The sequence below is a fragment of the Aquarana catesbeiana genome, linkage group LG01, assembly GCF_042186555.1.
Source record: "Aquarana catesbeiana isolate 2022-GZ linkage group LG01, ASM4218655v1, whole genome shotgun sequence".
In the NCBI taxonomy this organism is placed as follows: Eukaryota; Metazoa; Chordata; class Amphibia; order Anura; family Ranidae; genus Aquarana; species Aquarana catesbeiana.
In genome coordinates, this window is record NC_133324.1 from 225437948 (window position 1) to 225450655 (window position 12708).

The 12708-nt window shown below is 42.2% G+C and overlaps 1 protein-coding gene across 4 annotated transcripts in view; it reads right to left on the minus strand.

Annotated features, from left to right (window-relative positions):
* Positions 1-12708, minus strand: part of SRRM4 (serine/arginine repetitive matrix 4) — a 242204-nt gene that overhangs the window by 62485 nt on the left and 167011 nt on the right. The gene's annotated exons all lie outside the window — the stretch shown is intronic.

The following is a 12708-nucleotide window of genomic DNA, read 5'->3' on the forward strand; positions in this document are numbered from 1 at the left end:
CAGGGCATGGAGATACCTCTTACGAAAGGGGAACTAGAGCTGGCAATTAAACAGATGAAAACTGGCAAGAGCCCAGGCCCAGATGGCTTCTCTCTCCAGTAGTACAAGACATTCCTAGACTCCCTCGCCCCGAAACTTCTCTCCACCTTTAATGCTTTTTCGGACCCCCAGATACTGCCAGAAGGAATGCTTATGGCTCACGTAGCTGTAATCCCTAAGGGAGGTAAGGATCCCACCAAAGTCTCAAACTACAGGCCCATATCGCTACTAAATGTAGATATTAAAATATACGCAAAAATTTTGGCCAACAGATTGCTCCCTTTGATTCCCGAACTTATTTCTCCAGATCAGGTGGGATTTGTCCCTGGAAGGGAAGCCAGGGACAACACTATCCGTACCCTGAATCAACACCATTGGCTCACATCTTCTAAGTCACAAGGGTTCTTCCTCTCTCTCGATGCCGAGAAGGCGTTTGACAGAGTGGCCTGGGACTATATGCGGGAGGTGCTGGTTGCTGTTGGCCTGGCACCCCGCATGCTCTCACATGTACTAGCCCTATACTCGAATCCCTCTGCCAAGGTAAAGGTTAATGGCCACCTGTCAAACGCCTTCCTCATCAGTAATGGGACACGCCAGGGATGCCCCTTATCCCCCCTAATTTATATTCTGACGCTGGAGCCCCTCCTCAACAAAATAAGATCCAACCCTGACATTGGAGGTCTGACTGTCGGTAGAAGGGAATTCAAGGTCGCAGCCTTCGCAGACGACATTCTTCTGTCCCTGAGCTCGCCCCGCATCTCACTGCCCAACTTACTAAAAGATCTTGAGTTTTTTGGCACTTTATCCAATCTCAAGATCAATCACTCAAAATCAAATGCTTTGAATGTGACTCTTCCCGCTCAGGAGGTAATCCACTGTCCCTTCCCTTTCCCTTCCGATGGGAAGAGGGGGCGATCACTTACTTGGGAATCAAAATTACCGCGCGGCTGTCAGACCTCTATAGGTCTAATTTCCACATAGCTCTCACCAAAATTCAAAATCATTTTAAGGAGTGGATGGGCTTGAACGTCTCCTGGTTTGGCCGTTCGGCATTAATTAAAATGGTCATTCTGCCAAGATTACTTTATCTCATGCAAATCATCCCTATCCACCTTCCCCCCGCCTTTTTTGCAGCTTATCGCAAAGCTTGTTCCACTTTTATATGGAAAAACTCTCCACCCCGCATAAAATATTCCCGCCTAACGACGCAGAAAAAGAATGGGGGTATTGGCCTTCCAGACTTATATAGATATTACCTGGCGTGTCACCTGACTAGGATAGTAGATTGGAACATACACAGTATCAAAAAGATCTGGGTAGCCCTGGAAAATTCATTGATACCAGGGCCTCTACACCTACTTACCTGGCTGTCTCACAAACCCTGGACACAGAAGATCGTATCTCACCCCCTGATCTACCCCTCCTTGCTGGCCTTTAGAGGAGCAATGAAATTGGGGTTGGCTGCCTCGGTACCAGGTCCCCTAACTTCCTTGAGAGAAAATCCAGACTTTCCCCCGGGTGACTCCTGCTCCTATTTGCTACGCGAATGGCCACATGACGACGTCTTAACTCTTCACTTTTTCTCAGAGGGATCCCCTCTCCCATATGAAAGACTAGTTAACATGTCCAAGATTGCCTCTTTTCCCTTTTGGTCATATCGACAAATCCGCCACTTTCTCTCGTCCCAACCACACCAGTCTTGTTGGACCAAACAACTCACTCCTTTTGAATCCCTTTGCCACTACAAAACACAACAAAGGCACTTAAATCTCCGCAATATACGCCCTCCTTTCATCTGCATTAACCTCTCCCCCGGCATCTTCACAGTTGGCCTGGGACAAAGACTTTCAAACACCCCTCTCTACAGAAAGGTGGGACACTGTCTATGAATACGCACACAAATGCTCACTAAATGTGGCCATCTAAGAAAATGGCTACAAAATTGCCACTAGGTGGTATAGGACCACTTCTCAGCTTCACAAATTTTCCCCCTCTATCCCTAACACATGCTGGAGGTGCGGCAAGCAGGAAGGAACGATGCTCCACATATGGTGAGACTGCGAACGCATTCAACCCTTCTGGAGGGAAGTCAGTGAAATCATCTCACATATCACTACAGATACCTGGACTACACCCCCGCACAATTTCTTCTATATCACACCTCTTTACCCAAAAAAACATACTATAAGTCTCTGGTTATGCATTTGGTGAACGCCGCCAGATTATGTATCCCAGTGCATTGGCGTTCCACACACACCCCGTCAATTGGAGAGTGGTACAGGAGAATTTCTAAAATAAAAGAGATGGAAGAATTGATTCATATTTCACAGGAAAGAACACATAAATTTTCTTTCACTTGGGCGTGCTGGAATCACTATGTGACTACTGAACGCTATCGCCAGCATGTACTATAAAAAGTGATAAGTGAACTTTAATCCTAACGGTGGACTCTCGTCGGTGGGGGGGATGTGAGGGGGAGTGGGCCTTCCAGGGGGGGGAGTGCTGGGGCACCTTCTCAAACTCCCCCCTTCGTCTTTGACCCCTTCCTCCTCATTATTTTATTTTATTTTATTTATTTTTTTTTCTCTTCCTTTGTTGTCCCTCTCTCCCTTCCTGCTTTATTCTCCTGATCCTACCCTTTTTGCCCTTTCCTCTCCTTCCTCTCATACACCCCATGTTCTTTCTCCCCAACTTCGGCCTCCTACTTGGTAGCAGGTTTTCTTAACCTTGTCTTAACATAGCCCTACATAGATGCTTGCAAGGGTACTTCACTCAGAGAAATGAACTGGGACCAGCCGTATCACTTATCTCCTAGCCTTGGTTGGGCTTAACTGCTCAGGGGGGAGAAGGGGGGGGGAGAAAATAATGATCCTCCACCCCACAGCTACTATATTATGCATATCTGGCTGTGTTACCAGTATTGTATTATCATAACCTATATTGGATGTACCCAGCATTTCTTTCGCTTCCATACCATGCTTGTTAATTGTATTTCTGTGTCATTTGATTTGAATTGTGAACTGTAACTTGCTCTTTTAACACTAAATAAAATCTTTATGGAAAAAAAAAAGAATGACCAGGGGTGAGCCGTGTCTTGATATAGGGAGCAGGATAAGCAGAGTCCAATAGCCAGGCCGGGGTCAAATGCAGGGAGCAGGCAGAAGGAGGTCAGGTGCAAGCCAAGGATCGAGCCAGAGGATCAGGAAGAGCAGGTCAGAACAAGCCGGGTCGGTACACAGGAGATCAGATCAGCAGGTAATACAGGGCACAGGAACACAGGGGGAACTAAAGAAAAACCAGCAGTGCATTGTTGCAAGCAGTGGGTTTAAACAGGCAGTGGCGCCCAGATTATTGCGAGCGTGCGCCGTTGCGCATGCACGTTTGCCTGATCACGGCACCACATGTCTGCCTAGTCATGGCACCGCGCATCCTTGTGCGCCGATGCGCACCAACGTGCCCTTGTCTGTGCTGGTTTGCCAATCCTGCACCACTGAGCACAGGGATGCGCCTATTTCTCTGACAGTTAGGCAATGGAGGATATGTTGGAAATGGTGTTGATAAGAACGTCTTGTATACTAGCTTTGGTGAATAAGCTAAGCAATATATTAAGGATTGCCTCCAAAATCACATAATGGCATAATTAATTGAAAAGTTCTGGTTTAGCCAAGATATAAATCACACGGACAGTGTGCAGGATGAGGCATGAATGTCTTCATGGCGGTGAACCAGCCTAATTGCTTTTAATCATAAACCCTGAAAAAAAAGGCTGGACTGGCTCTGAGGTAGGGTATCTTATAGTTTCAAATGCAGTCACATTCATGGTGCCATCAGCTAAGGAACTACTCAGAATACTTAATCAACAGTACTGTCAACGCCAGTGTTGAGGCATTCAATAATGGTGCACACAGACACCATGCAACCAGTGGAAATCAAGGAAGGCTAAACTGCATGTGGAATCCAGAGTGACAAACGTCTCTATATCCGATGCACTAGGCTGCAATGCCAGAAAAAGTACTGCCAGGAGGCTCTAACCACTCCACGGTACTTGCACGTGTGTCCTGGATTAGCATCACCTTCTGTGGGGTCATCCGTGTGGATGTTTACATGGCCCATGCTGTAGTAAGCTTGCTGGATCACACAAAGTGCCTCAGCGCATGCCTGGTGTATTGTAGCCACCTGCAGTCTGTGTATCAAGCTGAGCTGGTCTGTACGGGCAGCGGATGCAATGCTGGAACTCATGGTGGGACGTAGGGCAGAGCGGCGCTGCCTACATGAATGTATTTCACACATGTGACCGTATGCTTCATCATGGCGGTCGTGTGTGCGAAACGCGTTGACGTAGGCCATATGCAGTTTAGCATTCCTTGATTTCCACTGGTTGCATGGCGTCTGTGTGCACCATTATTGAATGCCTCAACACTGGCGTTGACAGTACTGTTGATTAGGCATTCTGAGAGGTTCCTTAGCTGATGGCACCATGAATGTGACTGCATTTGAAACTACAAGATACCCTACCTCAGAGCCAGTCCGGCTTTTTTTTCAGGGTCTATGATTAATAGCAATTAGGCTGGTTCATCGCCATGAAGACATGCATGCCTCATCCTCAATGCACACTGTCCGTGTGATTTATATCTTGGCACCACAAGAACTTTTCAATTATTCATGCCATTATGTGATTTTAGAGGCAATCCTTAATATATTGCTGAGCTTATTCACCAAAGCTAGTATATAAGACTTTCTTATCAACCCCATTTCCAACATATCCTCCATTGCCTAAAGCTGCGTACACACGAGCGGAAAGCCCAACAGAAAAAGTCAGATGGAAGCTTTCCATCGTTAATTTCGATCGGGTGTGTGCCTCATCGGACTTTTTTTTTTGAAAATTCTGACGGACCTAGAAATAGAACATGTTCTAAATATTCCCCATGGAACCAATTCCTATTGGGAAAACCGCTCGCCTGTATGCTGTTCCAACGGACCAAAAACGACGCTTGCTCTGAAGCAAGTACGAGACAGAAGCTATTGGCTACTGGCTATTGAACTTCCTTTTTCTAGTCTCGTTGTACATGCTGTACGTCACCACGTTCTGGACAGTCAGACTCTGGGTTGACCGTGTGTAGGCAAGACCGCTTGAATGGAATTCGGTCGGAGTTCCGTCGGAGAAACGTTCAGAGTTTATTCCGACGGCAAAACCGGTCATGTGTATGCGGCATTACTGTCCAATCAGCCATGATTTATTGACAGGTTGGATACTTGGTGGCCACCTCTGTAGCTCAACATCTCTACTCTGTAAGATTCAGCTGACTGCACTTTGAATTTCGTGCCTCAATGGTAATGCACTGACGCCCTATGGGTATGCATACCTCTAAACTTTGGAGTAACGATGTTTTGAGCACAGACAATATCAATCCAAACCTGTATTTTGCCCTAGGTCTGTGTGTGCATGTGTGGATGTGAGTGGCCCTCTTTGTTTGGCACTTTGTGGAACAACATTGTTGATTGTTTTTAGATTGTGGGTGTTTCTGTATGGGGGTACGTTCTAAATTGTGAGTAAATGATTTTTCTATTAAATATTTTTCTATGTTTGGCACACTGTAGTTGGTCCTCCTCATAAAACTCTTTTTTTAGAATTACCAGTCTGGTTTCTCGTTTGCACAGTTTCTAGTTGACTATATAGTTGTGGAGGAACCCCGTCGAAGGACGAATCAGTGGCCATATTGTTGGTTGACACTCCCAGGTTCTGGGTTATAGGCCCCTTGTTTTACATATATTTTTGCCAAATACATAGGGCATCCACACTTTCCTGATATCTCCCCTGACCAAGCACAGATTTCGGCATCTAACATGGTGCCACCAAAAACAGCCACCAAGCTAAAACACCTACCTAATAGAATCTCTGCTGGGGCCACTACAAGGTCTAAAGCCTACATAAACTTCTGAAGTCTAAGATGTGCATAATTCCATATACTCTCACCAGATCTATTGGTCCCTGGCTCACCAAAACACTCTGACTACCTATATGCTTCTCAACCCTCTGCATCCTTAGCTCAGTTAGCTGTATTGATGGGCAAAGAGCTTTGTGCCCTGCTTGCAACACCATGGACTAGAGCAGACTGTGACTCCTGGGCTTCCAGAATAGAGGGTGCCCTAAAAAAAGATGTGAATGAACTCTGCCAACAAATTACAAAAAAGATCAAAATCTCGTTCCTTGCCAGTTCCTGATGCCCATGATGCCAACTTGGGGGGGGGGGGGGGGGGGTGGCAGCAGACCCATCACCATCAGGGCTAATTGCTTCAGTTCCCCATTGAGGACTGCAAGAACAAACTCAACTCAACACAACTCAATAACATGTGCCCAGCTACTGGTTTCTAGTGCAGAAACTCCACCTGGACTCACTTGCATATCATACTAACACACAGGTCTTGGCTCACCTCACATTGATGTACCATCTATCCAGTTATGCTTGAATATCTGACATACAAACCAACAACAGATAATATGAATCTGCCTGAGGTTGTAGACCCAATTCACTGCACAGAGATCAAATGTGGGAAATGGCAGAGCACTATTCCACCAGACTAGGGCCTGGTATTGATTTTGGGAGGGACCCCACATCGCTTTGTTTCTTAATTCTGTCATAGGGTTCCCCTTAACCACTTCAATACACTGTATTATATACTCTGCATTGCACTATATACCCTGCACTGTATTATTTATACTACACTGACTGCATTATGTACTCTGAACTGTATTATATATACTACACTGATTGCACTATATACTCTGAACTGTATTATATATACTACACGGACTACACAATATACTCTGAACTGTATTATATACAGTATCTCACAAAAGTAAGTACACCCCTCACATTTTTGTAAATATTTTATTATATCTTTTCATTTGACAACACTGAAGAAATTACACTTTGCTACAATGTAAAGCAGTGAGTGTACAGCTTGTATAACAGTGTAAATGTGCTGTCCCCTCAAAATAACTCAACACACAGTCATTAATGTCTAAACCGCTGGCAACAAAAGTGAGTACACCCCTAAGTGAAAATGTCCAAATTGGGCCCAAAGTGTCAATATTTTGTGTGACCACCATTATTTTCCAGCACCACCTTAACCCTCTTGGGCATGGAGTCGCACCTGGGACCTTGTAACACTAACAAATCACATGACACTGGGGAGAGAAAATGTCTAATTGGACCCAATTTGGACATTTTCACTTAGGGGTGTACTCTTAAACTGTCTGCCTATGAAACTGTGTTGTCTGTCTTCATTTTGTAAAAGTGCAGCACAAACTGTTGGTTCTGTATAAATCTTGTATAATAATAATAATATGGTTTTAAGAAAATAATTTTTGCCCATCTGAGATCTAAACATCAGTACAGCTAGAACAAATATTACATTACAAACAACACTATGAATATACCAGATATGATTATTTTTTTTCCCATTATTTTTTATGAATAATTTTCTCAGTCTCGGGCCACTTTTATCACATTTCTTGTCCAGGTAAATTAAGCCAGTTGATTTTTATAATTACTTTTCTATGCAAAATTGAGTTATTTCTTCAGCAATAATCCACAAAAGAATTAAATATTTATAATTAACATCTCTTTATAAATTTGATATCCCTACAGCATGAAAATAAAGGTCAACAAGTTAAGCTGTGCTGCAAAGTACATCAAAATCTTTTGTTCACAGAGAATCTGTGTTGTTTCATGTCTGTCTCCCATCTCATGGCAGAACCTAAGTACTGCGATTTTTAGAAATCGGAGCACCTACTGCTATGTCACTGACTTCTAATGTTATTACTGACAGCAATAATAATCATGGTCTCTCTTGAAAAGATAGGAAGGAAGTCCCCTGTAGTTCTTGTCATCCCAATATACTTTGCAATCAGAAAGAAGCTGAAAAAATCAGCATGTATCCTTTTTTTTCAAAGTTGTGATCTACATGAGGAAACAGAAACCGGGCAGCAATAGACAATGAGAATATTATTACTTGCTGCTCCAATTGTCATGATAATGCTAGTTTTCTATATTTCAAACCATTACCCTGAATACAAAAAGGGTAGGATTGGGCTTTGACACTTATCATGTATTTCATCATATTTCAAATACCAGACTCGATAAACTCGATTCATGAAATCTGCAAGTTATCAATTTTCTGAATAATGCCTTTTTAAAGTAAATATATGGTCGTTTCCAATTTTTTAGATAAACAACTAAATGAGATCAGTTTAATGTAAAATATCCTATTAATACTACTATTGATATTATTTTATTGTTATACTGTTATTGTTTAAAAAAACTTGTTTCTATGTATAATTTGTAATTATATTTGCACATGGGGTGATCACTTCTTGTTTTGCAGTGCTCACAATGGTTATGCTTTGTAGCTGCTTCTCACAATGCTTAGTTGTCCGATTCATTAAAAACATGGGTTTCAAAATAGACGTGTTTGTAAGCCTTGAACCACTGAGGGCTACCCCTAGTAGGTAATGTACAGCTCTCTGAATTTAATAAAGCAAAAAATACACAGTACTTTGCATTTAGCTGGTCAGCTTAACCACTCAGAATAAGCTTTTTGGTGTTTAAGTGTTAAAACAAGAGGGATAATTACTTTGGCATTGATATGTTATTTAAAGATGACCTTCCCTCAATAACTCACTATTCACTATTCCAATCCTCTCCTCCATTTACAAAGAAAAAAATATGTACCTTTTTTAAAAATGTTTTTATTTACCTTTCTTAAAAAAACATGGTTGACCCGCTCCCTTTTCTCTTGCTCCGCAGACCATGTCATCTATATTCTCCTGCAACTGCCTGTATGTGGGCTGGACAGTTTGGGCAGTCAGGACACAATTTGGCGAGCACAGGAGGCTGATTGAAGAGGGCAAAATGGATTATATTGTCCCCCGACATTTCAAGTCCAATCATAATGGCTCCACGGAGGATCTTCCTGTTTGGGTCTTTGAGCAGATCCCCCCTGTGACTCTGAGGTAGAGAGGTATCATACTCTCTGCCGCAGGAAAACTTTTTGGATATACCATCTCCACACCTTATCACCATGGGGTCTGAATGTGGAGTTGGAGGTGTGGCCTATTCTGTAATTTTTGGTAATTTGTGTATGACTTTTTTTCTGCTGCCAATGGTTCCTACTCCTCCTCTTTTGTCTTGTCGTAGCAGCCATATTTTCTTACTGCACTATAACGACAATCCCCCACTATTTTTTGCTAACTGTATTAGCTATTCAGCCTTATAGCGTTTCAGGGGAAAGGAGGTTTTTTTTGTTTTGTTTTTCTTACATTAGTTTGGTCATGTAATTTACCATTTTTCTTTTACCCCAACCCCCTTCCCCCTTCCCTCTTCAGACCATGTAGTATGAGTATTTTTAGGCATCATGTATAGTCTTCACACCTACCAGGTCCCCCTGTATTCTTTCATTCACATTCATTGATATATAGTTAAACACTATATCACAGTTTTAATTTTTTTTTTATATTTTTATATATATATGTCATTTTATCCCGTTTTCTTTCACAGTTGTGCTCATAAGTTTACATACCCTGGCAGAATTTATGATTTCTTGCCCATTTTTCAGAGCATAGGAATGATAATACAAAAACATTTCTTTCACTCATGGTTCATGTTTGGCTGAAGCCATTTATTATCAACCAACTGTGTTTACTCTTTTTAAATCATAATGGTAACAGAAACTACCCATATGACCCTGATCAAAAGTTTACATATCCTGGTGATTTTGGCCTGAAAACATGCACACAAGCTGACACAAAGGGGTTTGAATGGCTATTAAAGGTAACCATCCTCACCTGTGATCTGTTTTCTTGTCATTAGTGTGTGTGTATAAAAGGTCTATGAGTTTATGGACTCCTGACAGACCCTTGCATCTTTCATCCAGTGCTGCACTGACTTTTCTGGATTCTGAGTCATGGGGAAAGCAAAAGAATTGTCAAAGAATCTGCGGGAAAAGGTAGTTGAACTGTATAAAACAGGAAAGGGATATAAAAAGATATCCAAGGAATTGAGAATGCCAATTAGCTGTGTTCAAACTCTAATCAAGAAGTGGAAAATGAGGGGTTCTGTTGAATCCAAACCACTGTCAGGTAGACCAACTATAATGTCAGCCACAACTGCCAAGAAAATTGTTCAGGATGCAAAGTAAAACCCACAAATAACTTCAGGTGAAATACAGGACTCTCTGAAACATGTGGTGTGGCTGTTTCAAGATGCAGAATAAGGAGGCGCTTGAAGAAAGATGGACTGCATGGTCAAGTCGCCAGAAGAAAGCCATTACTATGCAAATGCCACAAAATATTCCACTTACAAAATGCTAAAAACAGCACAGAGACAAGCCTCAAACTTTCTGGCACAAAGTCATTTGGAGTGATGAGACCAAAATTGAGCTTTTTGGCCACAACCATAAACACTACATTTGGAGAGGAGTCAACAAGGCCTATGATGAAAGGTACAAAGGTGGATCGCTGATGTTTTGGGGATGTGTGAGCTACAAAGGCACAGGAAATTTGGTCAAAATTGATGGCAAGATGAATGCAGTATGTTATCAAAAAATACTGGAGGAACACTTGCATTCATCAGCCAGGAAGCTGCACATGGGATGTACTTGGACATTCCAACATGACAGTGATCCAAAACACAAAGCCAAGTCAAGCTGTCATTGGCTATAGCAGAATAAAGTGAAGGTTCTGGAGTGGCAATCTCAGACTCCTGACCTTAATATAATTGAGCCACTCTGGGGAGATCTCAAACGTCCAGTTCATGCAATGCAAGACAGCCCAAAAATTTTAAGGAACTGCAGGCTTTTTGCCAAGAGGAATGGGCAGCTTTACCATCTGAGAAGATAAAGAACCTCATCCACAAATACCACAAAAGACTTCAATCTGTCATTGATGTTAAAGGGGGCAATACACGTTATTAAGAACTGGGTTATGTAAACTTTTGATCAGGGTCATTTGGGTAGTTTCTGTTGCCATTATGATTTAAAAAGAGTAACCATAGTTGATTGATAAATGGCTTCAACCAAACACTAACCATGAGTGAAAGAAAAGTTTTTGTGTTATCATTCATATTCTCTGAAAAATGGGCAAGAAATCCTAAATTCTGCCAGGGTATGTAAACTTATGAGCACAACTGTATATTTGTTGATGTAGCATGTTCTAGTATTATAGTTTAGAAATGTTACCAGTTTCATGCATATTTCTCCGACTGCACTTGCCTACCATAATGTGCCTGTATATTGTATTATTGTGAGATTGCAGAGAATGCAGCAACTCAGTTGCTGCACTTCCCCTCTACTTCTCCTCCCTCTTACCTGCCCCATTGGCTATTTAAACCTTTATCTTCTGGCTTTTCCCTATGCATTTGAAAAAGAGGGCCATGTCCCTTAAAAACGTGTTATGCTTACCCCCTCCTGACATCACTATAGGATTCTGAAAGTTGTCATCTTCACAGTGCAGCTGGAGACGCCACCATTTCTTTCTCTCCATACTACCTGCTAGAGCTTTGGAGCCCCTGATGCTACATATCTGGCAGCCATCCATTGCCTCTGTGTACCCTCAGCTAATCAGCTCTGGTGTCTCAACCTGCTGTGTTACTATTCACTGGTTGATTGGTGAATTTTGACATGTAAGTATACTGCTTTTGATAAAGGTGTTTTTTGCTTGGTATTAACCTCAGCGCCCTGCTTTTTGCTATTGACCTGCCCCCTGTATCCATTCTTGTCAAGACAAGATTGATGTAAAGCCCCCTCCTGCAGCATTCTGGCATACCAACATCACATATTCCAGGAGGCTTCCCCACATTGCTGGAAGATTAATTTATCAGGAGACCGATTGCAAAAATCTGGAAGAGACAGCTGGCTCCCAATTACATAGAAAGAGAAGATGGTGGCATGGGGAAGTATATGCAGAGGAATAGAGGTGGTAGAGAGATAAACAGTATTCACTTGGCTTTTGAGTGTGTTTTTTTTAGATAAAAGGTTTGTGCAATATAGGGAATGAAAACACTGGCAATGAGTGGGCATGGGTGAAGTTCCTTTAAACAGATTTAGAAAGTTCTTTTAGAAAAAATTGGATCACTCCAAGGCAAAGGCCTGTGAGAGAGACTAAATGTAAAACAGTGTTTACAGAAGGAAGAAAAATTACAATACATTTCACGCCACTGTAGTCACAGCTGCGCCTGAGTCAGGAAGGCTATTGATAATGCTGCACGTCAATACATAACTGAAAGTCTTATCACTTCATTTTTTCAAAATGAGGTTCAATGGAAGTTTCACTATATGCTCATATCTATGGATGGCCCCCAAGAGTTAACCGCTTAGCAAAATAAGCATGCTCACCAAAGGAAGGGGGCACCACATTTCCGCCTAGTTATCATGCTCCTAAATGATAAGTGCATTTATCTTTCTTGCCCATTTGCCCTGAGATAACCGATCCCACCCTCACCCACCACAGATGTATCCTTGCAAAGATCCAACTGTGGCCTACATTGTTTATTTACATCTCACGCCCCAAGTCATTTCTATCCTGGCTCCGAAGTCACATTACAGTACCATAGACTTTTAGGAGGCTTGTCTTCCTTTGTCTTTCCAGTGAAAAAAAACAATTATATCTAA